The sequence below is a fragment of the Pan troglodytes genome, chromosome 15, assembly GCF_028858775.2.
Source record: "Pan troglodytes isolate AG18354 chromosome 15, NHGRI_mPanTro3-v2.0_pri, whole genome shotgun sequence".
Lineage (NCBI taxonomy): Eukaryota > Metazoa > Chordata > Mammalia > Primates > Hominidae > Pan > Pan troglodytes.
In genome coordinates this window covers 104,114,270-104,128,348 of record NC_072413.2, presented here as the reverse complement: position 1 = coordinate 104,128,348, position 14,079 = coordinate 104,114,270, and positions in this window count along the sequence as shown.

The window sequence follows — 14,079 nt, the reverse complement described above, 5'->3', positions numbered from 1 at the left end:
TCCATTCTAACACTGCTATAAAGAAATGCCTGAGGCTGAGGTGGGCGGATCACGAGGTCAGGAGATCGAGACCATCCTGGCTAACACGGTGAAACCCCGTCTCTACTAAAAATACAAAAAGTTAGCTGGGCGTGGTGGCAGGTGCCTGTAGTCCCAGTACTCCGGAGGCTGAGGCAGGAGAATGGCGTGAACCTGGGAGGTGGAGCTTGCAGTGAGCCGAGATTGCACCACTGCAATCCACTCCAGCCTGGGTGACAGAGCGAAACTCTGTCAAAAAAAAAAAAAAAAAAAAAAGTTTGAGACTGAGTAATTTGGAAAAAAAAAAAGATGTAAGATGTTTAATTGACTTGTGAGAACTCATGCACTGTCATGAAAACAGCACCAGGAGTCAGTTCTAAACCATTCATGAAGGACCCACGCCATGACCCAGTCACCTCCAACCAGGTCACATTTTCACAATTGAGGATTATAATACGACATGAGATTTGGGGTAGGACACAGATCCAAAGCATATCAGATATACATTGTAAAATGCTCATCATAGTCAAGGTAATTTGCATATCCATCTTCTCACAGAGCTACCATTTAATTTTTTTTAAATGTAGAGCTTGTGTGTGTATGTGTGTCTGATAACAACACCTAAGATCTACTCTTAGCAAAAATCACTTTTACAATATAGTGTTAAATACAGGAACATTGCTGTGCATTAGATCTCCAGAAATGATTCAACCTGCACAACTGAAACTCTGTGCCCTTTGACCAATATCACCCAATTTCCCTCTCCTCCCAGGTCATGGGACCCAGTATTCTACTCGCTGCTATCAAGAACTTGGATATTTTAGATCCTACATGCAGATGAGATCATGAAGCATTTGTCTTTCGGCATCTGGCTTATTCCACTTAGCATCATGTCCTCTAGCTCCATCCGTGTTGTTGCAAATGTCAGAATTTCCTTTTTTTTTTGAAAGCCAAATGAAATTCAGTTTTTTATATATACATTTTCTTTATACAGTCATCAATCTATGGTCATTAAATTCTTTCACAAATCTACACTATTATAAATAATCTTGCAATTAACATGTATTTGACATCATAATTTTATTTCCTTTGAAGATATAATAAGAAGTGGGATCACCAGGTCATATGATAGCTTTATTTTTCAATTTATTGACTAACCAATCTTACCATACGATATAAGGATATCCTCTTCACCACATTCTTGCCAACATTTGTTATCTTTTGTCTTGCTGATAATAACCATTTTAAGTGGTGTGAGGTGATATCTCATTGGGCTTTTTATTTGAATTCCCCTGATAATTAGGAATGTTGAGCGAAAAACATATGATTATCTCAATAGATGCTGAGAAAGCTTTTAATAGCATCCAACATCCACTCATAATAAAAACCCTCAACAGACTAGGCATCAGAAAAATATACCTCGAAATTATAAGAGCTATCTATGACAAACCACAGTCAACATCATACTGAATAAGCAAAAGTTAAAACGCCTTGAGAATTGAAAAAAGACAACGATGCCGTCTCACCACTCCTATTGAACATAGTATTAGAAATCCTAGTCCGAGGAACCAGGCAATAACAAAAATAAAAGGCAGCTGATATGGTTTGGATTTGTGTCCCCACCCAAATAGCATGTCGAACTGTAACCACCAATGTTTGAGGTGGCGTCTGGTGAAAGATGATTAGATCATGGGGATGTGTTTTCCTCTCTCACGCTGTTCTCCTGACAGAGCTCTCAGGAGATCTGGTTTCAAAGTGTGTAGTACCTCTCCCTTATCTCTTCCTCCTGCTGCAGCCATGTAAGACATGATGCTTCCCATTCTGTCATGATTGTCAGGTTCCCCAGGCCTCCCCAGCCATGCTTCCTGTACAGCCTGCAGAACCTTGAATTAAATTAAATTAAAGAATTAAATATCTTTATAAATTACTCAGTCCTGTGTGTTTCTTTGTAGTGTGAGAATGGACTAATGCAGCATCCAAATGGGAAAAGAATGCAATGTATCTGTCCAAACTGATGATAAAATTCTATACCTATAAAATTCTAAAGACTCTGACAAAATAATTCAAGAGTAGATAAACAACTTTGGTAAAGTCTCAGGATACAAAAATCAATGTACAAAAGTCTCCAGCATTTCTATATCCCAACCACATCCAAGCTGAGAGTGAAATCAAGAACACAATCCTATCCCACTTACAATGCTCACAAAAAATGAAGTGCCTGAAAATACAGGTAAAAAACAAGGTGAAAGAACTGTATAAGGAGAACTACCAAACGCAGCAGAAAGAAATCACAAATGACACAAATAAATGTGAAAACATTTCATACTCATGGATTGGAAGAATTGATATTGTAAAAACTGTCATACTGCCCAAAGCAATTTACAGATTCAATGCTATTTACATAAAACTCTCACCACCATTCTTCAGATAATTAGAAGAAAAATTCTAAATTTTATATGGAATAAAAAAAGACCCTGAATAGCCACAGCAATCCTAAGCGAAAAGAACAATGCCAGAGGCATCATGGTACTGAATTTAAACTACACCATAAAGTCATGGTAACAAAAACAGCTTGGTACTGGTAAAAGGGCAGACATGCAGAAAAAGTGGAACAAAAGAGAAAGCAGAAATAAAGCTGCACGCCTGCAACCATCTGATATTTGATAAGGCTGACAAAACAAGCAATGGGGAAAAAACTCTATTCAATAAATGGATTCTGGCAGATATGCAGAATGCAAGAGTGAAGGAGGTTGGGCAGCTTCTACCTAGATTTCAGAAGATGTGCGTGGAGAACCCTATATGCCAAGGAAGAAGCCTGCTGCAGGAGTGGAGCCACCACAGACAGTGTCTATTAGGACAATACCAAAGATGGGGAAAGATGGGGTCGGAACCCCCATTCAGAGTCCCCACTAGGGCACTTCATAGTAAATCTGTGGGAATGTGGCCACAACCCTCAAGATCCCAGAATGGTAGAGTCAAAGGCAGCTTGTCCTCTCAGCCTGGAAAACCTTCTGGCACTTGACTCTAACCTGTGAAAGCAGCACCATGGGCTGTGCCCAGCTACAGGGATGATATTCCTGAGGTTTTTGGGACCCCCTTTGTCCTAGTCTGCCCTGGTGGAAGTACATAAAGTCAAGAGAGACTATTTTGTAGCTTTAAGATTTAATATCTGCCTTACTAGGCTTTAGGTGTGTCTAGAGCCTGTTGGCAGTTCCTTTGGCCAATTTATTCCTTTTGTATTGACAATATTTACCCAATTCCTGTGGCACTATTGCACCTTGGAAGTAAACAACTGTTTAAAACTTTTTTTTTTTTTTGAGACGGAGTCTTGCTCTGTCGCCCAGGCTGGAGTGCAGTGGCGCGATCTCAGCTCACCGCAACCCCTGTCTCCTGGCTTCACTGCCTCAGCCTCCCTAGTAGCTGGGATTACAGGCGCCCACCACCACGCCCGACGAATTTTTGTATTTTTAGTAGAGACAGGGTTTCACTGTATTGGCCAGGATGGTCTTGATCTCCTGACTTCGTGATCCACCCGCCTCGGCCTCCCAAAGTGCTGGGATTACAGGCGTGAGCTGCCACGCCCAGCCTGTTTAAAACATTTTGCAAGCTCATAGCTGCAGAGAAATTGTCTTAAGACTCAGAGGAGACTTTGATATTTTCAGTCGGAGGTTGACCAAGTGAAGAGTTTGGTCACTATTAAAAAAACTATTTAAAAAAAGATGACTTTGCAATCTAAGAAGGACATGAGATCAGGACACAAGAGTAAAATGGTATAGTTTAGATGATGGTCCCTGCTAAATGTCAAGGTGAAATGTGATTCACAGCATTTGCGGTGGGGCCGACTGGGAGGTTTTGGGACATGGGGAAAGATCCTTCAGGAATGGCTTGGTATCCACCCCATGGTAATTAGTGAATTATTTCTGTATTATCTACTGTGAGATCTGATTTTCAAAATAATCTAGCAACCATCCTCCTCTTTCATGTCCTCCCTCTCACCATGTAACACAGCCTGTTTCCCCTTTGCCTTCCACCATGACTGTAAGCTTCCTGAGGCCCTCACATGATGCAGATGCTGATGCCATGCTTCTCACATAGCCTGCAGAACTGTCAGCCAAATAAGCCAAATAGACTAGTACACTGTCCAAAGCAATATACAGATTCAATGCAATTTCTATTAAGTAACCAATATAATTGATTACATATTTTAAAAAACCATAGAATTTATATGGAATCAAAAAAGAGCTTGAACATCAAAAGCAACCCTAAGGAAAAGTAACAAAGCTGGAAGCACCACATTGCCGGACTTCAAATTATACTACACAGATATAGTAAGAATGACATCATGGTACTGACAGAAAATAAAGATTGATGTAACACAATAGACAGCCTGGAAATAAAGCCAAATATCTACAACCACCTGATGTTTGACAAAACTGACAAAAATATACACTGGAGAAACAACCCTTTATTCAATAAGTGGTGCTGGGAAAATTGGGCAGCCACAAAGAAGAATAAAACCAGACTTCTATCTCACAATAGACAAAAATTAAGTGAATATGGATTCAATACTTAAAAATATAAACTGAATCTACAAAAATGTTTGAAGAAAATGCAAAAAAAAAGTTCTCGGGACATTGGCCTAGGCAAATAAAACATGAATAAGATTTCAAAAGCAAATGCAGTGAAAACACAGACAAACAGGACTTAACTGAAGTAAAAATCTTCTGCACAGAAAAAGAAATAATCAACATGGTGAGTAAACAACCTGCAGGATGGTAGAAGGTATCATCTCACCTTAGTTAAGATGGCTCATATTACACACACACACACACACACACAGAAACCAAAACAAAACAAAAAAAACACACTAACCAATGCTGGTAAGGATACAGAGAAAAGAAAACTCTTATGCATTGTTGAGGAGAATGTAAACTAGTACAGTCACTATGGAGAGCAGTGTGGAGGTACCTCAAAAAACTGCAAATAGAACTACCATGTGATCCAGCAATTCCACTACTGCAAATTTATCCAAAGGAATGAAAATCGTTATATCAGAGAATTCTGCACCCCAGTGTATGTGGCAGGACCTTTCACAATAGCCAAGATATGGAATCAACACAGGTGTTGAACACAAGAGAATAATGGTTAAAGATGATGTGGTGCATATACATGATGAAATACTCATCAGCCATAAGAAATGAAATCATGTTATTTGTGGCAATGAGGATGGAACTGAAGGACATTATGTTAAATGAAATAAGCCAGGGACAGAAAGTAATACACCTTGTCTTCTCACTCACAGGTGGAAACTTAAAAAAAATGGTCTTCTAGAAGTAAAGAATAGAACAGAGGATACTAGACACTGGGAAGGGTAGGGGAAAGGACGAGATAGGCAGAGATTTGTTAAATAATACAAAATTAGAGCTAGGGAGGAGGAATAGATTATAATGATCTTTACCACTATAGGATGGATACGGTTAACAATAATATGTAGTTTTAAATAGTTAGAAGGATACTGAGTGTTCCTAACAAAAAGAAATGGTTTGAGATGATGGATATGCTAATTACCCTAATCTGACCCCTATGCATTATATGTATCAAAACATCACTATGTATCTCATGAATATTTACAATTATTGTCTATTAAAATTATATTTAAAAATAACACAAAATTCATTGGCAGTGACATAAATGGAGGCTCTGGGTTAGGTGTGGGGATAAAGGGAGGCTCTGGGATACATTACAGGCCTAACATGTCAGTGGGCAGAGGAGCTTCCATTAGCTTTTTCTATTTGTAGCACAGTAGATGTGACATTTCTCAAAGTTTCCCCTACAATAGAGACCTGAGTTCCGGGGAGGTCTTGCAGTCAGCTGTGCAGATGGAAGAAGCAGGAGTAGAGGGTTGCTGGCCCATTCAACAATAGTAGGATGATTATTGTGCATGAAGAGAAGTCAACGTTGTTTTAAGTAGTTGCGTCACTGGATGACATGAAAAACAAATCCAATGGAAATCCTTAAATATTATTGGTAGTGAAACTGTTTTGGGTGAGGAAATGTTCACTGAAGTTAAGTGAGCCAGTAAAGCTGTTAAGGACTATAAAAACATTGGATTGGATTCAGCTTTGTCTGAATTAAATGTGATTATTACTGGCTCAGGCAGGGGTCAGAAATCAAGATGGATAGGTGGTACCAACCAGAAAAAGCCATGGACCAGAAAGATTCACAGCTGAATTTATTCGGATGTATAAAGAAGAGTTGCTACCAATCCTAGTGAAACTATTCCCCAAAAATTAGGATAAAGGACTCCTCCCTAAATTATTCTGTGAGACCAGCATTATTCTGATAACAAAACCGGGCAGAGACTAAAAAAAAAGAGATAACTTTGGGCCAATATTCATGATGCAAAAATGCTCAATGAAATACTAGCAAACTGACCACAGCAACACATCAAAAAGCTAATCCACCATGATCAAGTAGACTTTGTTCCTGGGATGCAAGGTTGGTTCATATACGCAAATCAGTAAGTGTGATTCATCTCACAATCAGAACTAAAAACAAAACCATGCTATCAAAGGACATAGAAAAGGTGTTCGATGAAATTTAACATTGTTTCATATCCAAAACCCTCAACTAGGCATGAAGAAACATACCTCAAAATAATAAGAACCATCTATCATGAACCCACAGCCAAAATCATACCGAATGGGCAAAAGCTGGAAGCAATTTTCCCTGAAAACTGGAACAAGAAAAGCATTCCCACTCTAACCACTCCTGTTCATCATAGTCATGGAGGTCCCAGCCAGAGCGCGCAGGCAAGAGAAAGAAAGAAAAAGCATCAGAACAGGAAGAGAGGATGTCAAACCATCTCTGTAGATGAAATGATCATAATCCTGAGTCTGTAGTTTGGTGATTGACATTAATTTGGAAAAATTGTCAGTCATCATTGCTTTAAATATTTCTTCTTAACCTTTCTCTGTTCCTTCTCTTTCCCATGTTATACCCTTATAATTGTCTCACAATTCTTGGATAAGCTGTTCTGGTTTCTTATGGGTGTGTATTTGTGTACTTGTGTGTTTGTGTGTGTATTTGTGTGTTTACTTTTTAAAAAAATATTTCTCCATTTTCTTTTCAGTTTGGGACATTGCTATTGAGATATTTTTAATTTCAGATTTTTTTCCTCAGCCATGCTGCGTCTACATATAAGTCCATTGAAAGCATTGCTTAATTCTGTTACAATATTCTTGATATCTACATTTTTTTGCTTTTTAAGAGTTTGCATCTTTCTACTTGCATAACACAACTGTTCCTGGATGCCCTCTGCTTAACTCATCACAGCCCTTAGCATATGAGTTATAGCGGGGTCTTAAATTCCTTCTTCGGTAATTCCAACTTACATGACGTAGCTGAGTCTCATTCTAATGCTTGTTCTGTCTCATCACACTGTGATATTTTTCTTTTAGTATGTCTTGTGATTTTTTTAGCCAGAAATTATGTACCAGGTAAAAGAAACTGCTGTAAAGAGGCCTTTAGCGATGTCATTGTAAGGTGTGGAGAGAAATGTGTTCCATAATCCTACGGTCATGGCTTACTCTAGCAAGCTTAGGCCTTTGAAAATAAACCCTTACATGAAAGTGAAAACATAAATCTTAGATTTGGAGAATTTGCTTGCAAATCGAATATTTGGAAAATGACTTTTATCACAAATGTACAAATTACCTTACAATTTAACAACAACAAAACCACACAAATTAATTTTAAAATGGGCAAAGATCTGAATAGAAATTGCATCTAAAAATAAATATAAAGAGATCAACTTCATTTTCATTAGGTATATGCATGTTTAATATTCAAAAAATACTACTATCTTATGAGGATGGGTAAAATACACAATATAGATAATACCAAATGGTGATGAGGAAGTTGAAAAACAGGAACATTCACTCTTTGCTGGTGGTAATGCTGAAATGGCACATAGACATGTACAGTTAATAATTTAGTGTATATTACAAAACAGCTAGAAGAGAAGGTTTAGAATTCTTAACACAAAGAAATAATCAATGATGGAGATGAAAGATATACCAGTTATCCAGATTTAATCACTGCATATAATAATCTTTTATCAAAATATATACCCCATAAAGATTTTGAACTCTTATGTATCTATATAAATTAGATATTAAAAAACAGCAATGCAGGGGAATCCAGCTAATTGCAGATTCCCTGAATGTATCCTTTCTTGTCAAAAAGGAGTTCCAGAGACTCTTGAAAACGTAGTGCAGTTCATGTGAGAAATAGAGGTTCAGAAATGCCTCATTATACCCTCCTCCCTTTGGAATTCAAGCACAACTAACCAGTATTTTTCATTAAAACAGATCTTAAGACTCAGAAAACAGATTCTTTGCAGCAGTAAGATACCAAATTCTAACCTGACTCAAGAATAGGATCACATGACAGAGAGCAGGCCTTGAAAAGAATCAAAGACTTTTACCCTAAAATATATTTATTTGACACATTTTAAAATCACCCTCCACAGTTATCTTTTGAGAGAGAAATTTACGTTCTGTAGCGAATCTCTTTCCCTTTCCAGGTCTAGTTGTTATACTGAGATTAGCTGAGAGTCTAGCATCTTTTAAATGTCATAGTAGAAAACATTTGCTAGTTACTGCCTCTAACGGTGGCCACATAAGAGAATTCATCTACATAATAAGAATCTTGTTCTCCAAAACCCGTTATCCTAACCTATGTAGGGAAAAGAAAGAGAGATCAGACTGTTACTCTATGTAGAAAAGGAAGACATAAGAAACTCCATTTTGATCTGTACCCTGAAGAATTGTTTTGCCTTGAGATGCTGTTAATCTGTAACTTTTGCCCCAACCTTGTGCTCTCAGAAACGTGTTGTATGGAATCAAAGTTTAAGGAATCTGGGGCTGTGCAGGATGTGCCTTGTTAACAATATGTTTACAGGCAGTATGCTTGGTAAAAGTCATCACCATTCTCCATTCTTGATTAACCAAGGGTAACAATGCAGTGCAGAAAGCCACAGGGACCTCTGCCCAGGGAAGCCGGGTATTGTCCAACATTTCTCCCCACTGAGACAGCCTGAGATATGGCCTCGTGGGATGGAAAAGACCTGACCGTCCCCCAGCCTGACAACCGTGAAGGGTCTGTGCTGAGGAGGATTAGTAAAAGAGGAAGGCCTCTGTCTCCTGCATGTCCCTGGGAACGGAATGTCTCGGTATAAAACCCAATTGTACATTTGTTCTATTCTGAGATAGGAGAAAACCGCCCTGTGGCTGGAGGTGAGACATGTTGGCAGCAATGCTCCTCTGTTACTCTTTACTACACTGAGATGTTAGGGTGGAGAGAAGCATAAATCTGGCCTATGTGCACATCCAGCGATAGTACCTTCCCTTGAACTTATTTGTGACACAGATTCCTTTGCTCACACGTTTTCTTGCTGCCCTTCTCCCCACTATCACCCTGTTCTCCTGGCACATTCCCCTTGCTGAGATAGTGAAAATAATAATCAATAAATACTGAGGGAACTCAGAGACCGGTGCCGGTGTGGGTCCTCCGTATGCTGAGCACCGGTCCCCTGTGCCTACTGTTCTTTCTCTATACTTTGTCTCTGTGTCTTATTTCTTTTCTCAGTCTCTCATCCCACCTGACGAGAAATACCCACATTTGTGGAGGGGCTGGCCCCCTTCAAACACAGAAACGTTTTTCTACTGATTTCAGCTCTTTAAATAAAAAGTTAAGTCTTTCAATCAGAAAATCTTTGAATTCACCTGTAAGCTGTAATCCCCTCCCCACACTGCCTCACTTGTAGCTCTTTTATCTTTATGAAGCAAATCAACACGTCTCATATGTATTGATTGATGTCTGTCTCTCTTAAGACATTAAATTTAAGCTGCCATCAAGCCACTTTGGGCACACGTTCTCAAGATCTTCTGGGGCTGTGTCACAGGGCATGGTCCTCACATTTGGCTCGAATAAATCTCTAAATATTTTGCAAAGTTGACTTTTTCATTAATAGTTCTTACAGAACCTACTCTGTGGTCTTTGTTACAAGCATAAAATCAATATAGTATTAGTTATAATAGTATTGGGTATACCACATATTGGCAATTTCTTATGAAGTTAGGCATAGACTAACAATGGGATCAAGTGTAAGTGTTTCAATGTATTTATGCAAGTTATTTCGATATTTATGTTCTGCAGATAATTCTATCAGATTTATTATATCAGCTAATTATTTGTTTTATGATTTTTTGCATTTTTTGTAGATGATAACACCGTATCTTTTCTAGGCCTTTATTGTAGAAAATTGTGTGAAACTACTCAGGACTGCATTTGAAAGTCCTTATTGCAGTGGCTGCCAGAATTGAAGTGCATTTCCTCTGCAGCCACCAGACACCCAGATTCCTCCAGTAACACCTTAATTTTGTTTCCTGCTTGGCTTTGGGCCTTAGTCTTGTGCTATCCAGAGAGACTCTGTCTTTCAAATCCCCCAGGTCATTCTAAAGCCATATGGACCGGACAATTGTCAATGTGGTGGGAAGGGTCGCACTGAACAGGCACTCTCTGTCCTTCTGAGGGAGCCACACTCCAGGCAGACATCACAGTCCTGGCTCAGGTTGTGTCCTTCCAAGTATCCCTGCCCCTCCTGCAGGTGTGATGCTGATCCATGCATCTTCCTCCCATTCCTGGGTAGAGGGTCTCCTTGTTTTTTCCCAGATCTTCTTCCAGCAGCCACTACGTCTTCCCACTGATGTCTTCAGCTTCCTGTTTTCTGCCCTTCCCAGCAGGATGAGGCTGTTATTCCTGAAGAAAGAGAGAGGAGGTGGGAGATGAGGCTGTTATTCCTGAGAGAATGAACAGGGCCTTGGAGCTTTTCTTTCTTCTACCCCAGTTTCTATGAGTTCCTCCAGTGCCTGTAACACAAAGGTGTTAGTGGCTTTGCCCCTGCATGTTAATTCTTTAGCAATGTAGTGGTGACAGTGGAGGTGGGTCTGGATGCATTTCAGCTGCAGTTGCTGTTTTGCTTTCCAGCACAGAACCAACTTGGGAGCTACAGGGAAGAGCTTTTTGTGATGTGTCCTCAATCCTGGGAGAAAAGTTTTCAATAGCAATAGGAATCTCTCAGTTGTATGTTCTCTGAGAATTTAAACAATAACTTATTTATTATACTCAATTTTAAACAATCTAATAAATATGTCTAATTTAATCTTGCATTAGCTTATGTGACATTTGCTGGCCATTGCCCCAGATAAGGCCATTTTCTCTTCCTGTTTATCCCTGCAAGTGACTGACTTTTGCAAGACGTAAGGTTTCTTGTTTGTCCTATAACATCAATAATCTGAAATATTAAAGAAAATGTGCTAATTTGCAGATCAGTAAGGTTAGTTGTTTCTGTAAAAGTATATATGTTTTTTTGAGATGGAGTCTTGCTCTGTCACCATGCTGGAGTGCAGTCGCGCGAACTTGGCTCACTGCAACCTCCGCCCCCTTGGTTCAAGCGATTCTCCTGCATCAGCCTCCATAGTAGCTGGGACTACAGGAGTCTTGGCCTCCAAAAGTGCTGGGATTTCTGGCATAAGCCATCGCACCCAGCCAAAAATAATATATTTTTAAGGGGTGCATACATCTCCAGGCTGAGTAGGAGCTTTATTTGTAGTACTCGGTAACTGGAATTAACACAACTATTAAGGAGCATTATAAATAAATAGTAAGGGTGCACTCATTAACTGGAATACTGTTCCTCATTAGAATCAACATATTCTTTAGTTCATGTCCTTTGCAGAGACATGGATGGAGCTGGAAACCATCATAGTCAGAAAACTATCACAGGGACAGGAAACCAAACACCGCATGTTCTCACTCATAAGTGGGATCTGAACAGTGAGAACACATGGACACAGGGAGGGGAATGTCACACACCAGGGCCTGTTGGGGTGGGGAGCAAGGGGAGGGACAGCATTAGGAGAAATACCTAATGTAGATGACGGGTTGATGAGTGCAGCAAACCAGCATGGCACATGTATATCTATGTAACAAACCTGCACGTTCTCCACATGCATCTCAGAACTTAAACTATAATTTTAAAAACACATTATTTATATAGAACCAAATTACTGGCTCACAAGTAATTATACTGTGCAAAAAACCACACAAATGAAATTGAAACTATAAGATTTCACTTGAACAAAATCTTGAAAAATAGATCTAAAGTAACAAAGATGACTGACTCAATATGGTGAGAGGAAAATGACTGGGAGGCAGAGATGAGAGGAACACAGGGAAGCTTTTAAGTGTAATTCATCGGTATCTTGATTGTTATTTGGGATGCACAGGTGAGCACATGTGTAATTACATTTTTTTCCTTTGGAGACATTTTCTTGCTTTGTCATCCAGGCTGGAGCTCAATGGTGAGATCATAGCTCTTTGCAGCCTCAGAACCTGGGTCTCCAGCAATCCTCCTCCCTCTGCCCTATCTAGCTGGGACTACAGCTGTGCACCACCATGCTCGGCTTCAGTGCTTATTCAACTAGACACTTTAATTATGGAGTATTTATTATGTGGCAATAATGCCTCAATAAGGGTATTGCAAATAAGTGGATGGATAATTTGTTCAATTAAGATTGATGGAAATATAGACACTTACATGAGAAATGTATGACAATCAAGAAAATAAAACTGTAGGAAACATACTTTACTTTTTTTTAGGTAATCGCAACAGTGCATACACATCACACCATGTTCTCATTACAGAGAAAAGGTTCTGCAAACCTCACTTGGTGTGACCTCCTGTATGCTGGGCTTGGTTCAGGGGAAGTCAGGACCAGTGGTGAGAAGCACAGGCCCAGATAACCAGACTCACTCTGACCAAATGTGAGTGCTGGGGACATTGTACAATCCATCTGTGTTTTGCTGATATTTTTTCATCTGTAACATGGAAATAACATTGATACTACATACCATGGTTTCTGTGCATATGGAAAAATAAAAGATGATTGGTGCAAACTTTAAATACACACAGTTTATGTACATCAATTGTACCTCAAAAAAACTATTTTAAAATAAAAATTACAAAACTATAAGTTTTATAGGTTTTAAGGGTTTATCATAGAACAAACTTACAATAAGAAACCACAATTTCCAAATGCTATCAATATCACAAATCTCCCCCAGGACACTCTCACATGCTCTGAGCCCCACTCTCTCCTCAGGCCTCTCACCCCAGAGCTTGCCATATAGTAGGAGACATGCAAATAGAGCCCTCCCTCTGCTTATGAAAACCAGCCCAGCCCTGACCCTGCAGCTGTGGGAGAGGAGACCCAGCTCTGGGACTTTCAGGTGCTTTCATTTTGTGATCAGGACTGAACACAGAGGACTCACCATGGAGTCATGGCTGAGCTGGGTTTTTCTTGTTGCTATTTTAAAAGGTAATTAATGGAGAACTAGAAAAATTGAGTGTGAGTGGATAAGAGTGAGATAAACAGTGGATATGTGTGGAAGTTTCTGACCAGGGTTCCTTTTTGTTTGCAGGTGTCCAGTGTGAGGTGCAGCTGGTGGAGTCTGGGGGAGGTTTGGTACAGCCTGAGAGTTCTCTAAAACTCTCTTGTGCAGCCTCAGGATTCACCTTTAGTAGCTATGCCATGAACTGGGTCCGCCAGGCTCCAGGCAAGGGGCTGGAGTGGGTGGCACATATATGGAATGATGGAAGTCAGAAATACTATGCAGACTCTGTGAAGGGCCGATTCACAATCTCCAGAGACAATTCTAAGAGCATGCTCTATCTGCAAATGGACAGTCTGAAAGCTGAGGACACGGCCATGTATTACTGTACCAGACACAGTGAGAGGAAGTCAGTGTGAGCCCAGACACAAACCTCCCTGCAGGGGCACGCGGGGCCACCAGAGGGTGCCCAGGATCACCTGAAGACAGGGACAGCCCAAAGGCAGGTGCAGATGGATGTCAAGAGGGTCTGTGGCTTCCTCTACATCTAACTGTTTCCTGGTGAGCCTCTGTATATTTATTTTTCTGTGCCCACTAATGAGG